Source organism: Ricinus communis, chromosome 6 (genome assembly GCF_019578655.1).
Source record: "Ricinus communis isolate WT05 ecotype wild-type chromosome 6, ASM1957865v1, whole genome shotgun sequence".
NCBI classification, from domain to species: domain Eukaryota; kingdom Viridiplantae; phylum Streptophyta; class Magnoliopsida; order Malpighiales; family Euphorbiaceae; genus Ricinus; species Ricinus communis.
In genome coordinates this window covers 5,209,088-5,212,345 of record NC_063261.1, presented here as the reverse complement: position 1 = coordinate 5,212,345, position 3,258 = coordinate 5,209,088, and positions in this window count along the sequence as shown.

Below are 3,258 nucleotides of genomic sequence, written 5' to 3'. Positions count from 1 at the left end.
GTTCACTCTTACACATCAAGATGCCGCAAGCCTTTAATGTTGTGGTGTCAGGTATTAATTATGTTTGCTATTATGAGGCTAGAGTTTTGTTAGACCCTAGGGCTACCCATTCCTTTGTATCGCCTAGTTTTGCTTTAAGGTTGGATGTTCAATCGGTTAGACTTCAGGTTCCTATGTCGGTCATTGCGCCGTTAAGTGACTCCTTGGAGGCCGATATTGTGTTTCCGTCGTGCTCGGAGTCATTTGAGGGTCGGGATTTGGTTGCCAATTTAATTTTGTTGGACGTAATGGATTTCAATGTAATTCTGGGAATGGATTGATTGGCTATGCATTATGCCATGTTGGACTGCCTACTGATGGGTGAGAGTGAACACTTTCGCCTGCCCACGGCCTGACTAGGCTATCTAGTTGGAGTGCTGTGCTTACGGGTATCTAGTCCTTCGCGCTTCCTGATGGTGGGGGTGAGAGTCTTACCGGGGTTTTGTTTAGGCAATCACTACGAACATGCGCTAACCTCATTACCTCCTCGATCGTATTTTTTTTCCAATCTCCTTTAGGACTCATGGCTTTGTGCTTGAACCCAATTCCTACAGTGATGAATATAAGCGCAATTGAAATTCCTGGGGAGTTATACATTTGTGTATTGATAAGGCCAAGACCTTTGGTCTCTACCCGGACCCGATGAAAAAAATGGGATCACATTGAGAGCTCAAAGCCTAACTTTGAACTCTGCCCCCTGATCGGCCTCCCATAGGCCTACCTCTATAACCACGACTGTGCTGGCTGACAAACTGAGGTCTACCCTGAGAAAATCCAGGAATTGTAGAAAAAGCTAATAGGGTTGCACTAGCAGACGAGCTCTGAGGGAAAGCTGGCTGACTGAAGTAGCGAGGACATGCTCGAGCCGTATGACCCATCTCGCCACACCTGAAACAGGCTGCACTAGAAACTAGGCACGGTCCTTGATGTGACCTGTTGCATATCTGACAGGTGCTGGCCCCAGAACTAAAGCTGTTGTAGCTAAAACTATACCCACTGCCACTGAAGCCCTACCTTAGCTTGAATCCTCTACTACCCTTCTGATTATGTCTACCCTTTTTATGAGTACGGTAGCCTATCTGCCCAGCTTGCTGATCGAAACCCCCCGGAGTAGCCTCCATTGCCGTAAAACGGCACAGCTAGCTACGCACTAGCTTGACCCTCAATCTTGGTCTTCTTTTTCTTGCCTTCATCAATCTCTTGGCCAAACCCTTTCAGGGTCATCTCCATCTGCCTAGCCATATCAGTCACCTTCAGGAAGCTGCTCCTCCTAGACTGAACCAAAGAGACAAACTCTAGACCAAGTCCCAAATTATACTTGTTGTTCTTCTACTCCTCGGTCCCTACAACATAGGGTGCATACCTACTCAGCTGCACAAACTGCTTAGTGTCTCTGCCACTGACAGGTCTCCCTTGACCAGCTCTCGAACCTCTATGTACTCATACCTCACATTGAAAGAGATGAAGTACTCCTCAAACCTGTCCCTGAACTGTCTCTATGACAAACCATCCAAAAAGGGACGAATATAATCTCTGAACCATTGAGATGCTATCCCCTTCAGAGAAAAACCCGCCATCTCGATGATCCTCTTATCTGAACAGTGCAAATCCAATGCTCTATTCTCAACCTTATCTAGGAAGTCCAAAAGGTCCCTAGATACCCCATCAAACTCCATGGGCCTCAGCTTAATATACTCAGACATAAGACCTCGTCTGGATTTCCAATTCCGGACCTACTACCGCGGCTCCCTGAACCGTGGACAGCCCACTGCTGCTGAAAAGCCAACAGCTGCTCTAAAGCCCTCTTCATCCTAGTCATGCCGGCTACAAATGCTTTAACTAGGACTCCATCAGCACCGGGTGCCTCCTGAGCCTCGCCATGATCTGATTGGGCTACCGCTCGAGGCCTACCTCGCCTCCTGGTATCCTAGGCTACACTGGGGGGCAACTGGGTGGAAACCTCATCTTAGGCCTCTTAGGCCACTGATACTACTGCAGCCGCTCGAGTCCTCGGTATAGCAAAGCTAAAAATAAACAACAAGACATCAAACAACAATAGACTCTTTAACGTATAGTGCAGATACTAGAATCAACGAAACATACAAGGCCAGACTCAACCCTAACTCCGTAGTAGTTAAGGAAGCTAACCTAGGTCGAAGGAAATTTTACCTAAGCTCTGATACCAATTTTTTCACGACCCGATCTGTGGGCTCATGACCAGCACTAGAGAATGGGTAGGCTTAAGGCCATCAAAACCTGTAGTAAGCCTAATTAATCGACAATTAAATATACATATATATATATTTCATTCACAAATCTACATATAATTAAAATAATCATCCAGCTGGATTACTAGCAAACATCCCATAACTTGTTACATACCAAATTCAAACATAATATATAAGGTACACTACTGCGTAGAATCTAGGACTTTAAATAGTTCAAAATGCAAAAAGTATAAATTAATTACAATAGGCCCGAAGAAGAAGGAAGTCGGGTTGTCAAGAGAGAGATGACATAGAACCTAGCTGTCATCTGAAAAATTAAAATTGACTCTCAGCCTCGAGAGCGAGTTAAAATCACAAATTCCTAAAATAAATACAGTTATCTCAATAAAATATTTATTTAGTCATTAATAAAATATCATATTATATTAAAATACGTGTCATGTCATGATTTAGAAAAATACAATTTAAATGTTTATGGAAAGAGTACCCCAACAAAACCCTAAACTCCAATCCTATTAGCCATTCGACTCTCTTATTCCAATAAGACTGGCGCCCAGAGAGCAAAACTCAACATGTCCTTACATTCAGCATGATTACTTAATTCCCAATAAAGCGGCGCCTAGAGAGCAATGCTTAACCAAGACATTTCCTCTGACAATCAAATTCTCATAGCCTAGAGAGTTGTACTCGACCAGGGCAAATCCCAAAAAAATATTCTTTTACTACCTATCTCTACTTAATACCACTGCGCACGCGGTCCTGATGCAGTCCATCAGATGGCATGTTCTACTGCCGCCTCATCCCAAAGTTACAATAATAGTATCAATAATAATTATAAATAGTATAAATCATAAGTAAACATAATTATTCAATAACATATTAATAATTAAATTTGAATAGCCTCGAGTATAGCAAACATGAAAATTATGTGTAATAATAATAACATTATTAAAATAACAATAAATATGATAGCAAAAGTAATGATAATAAT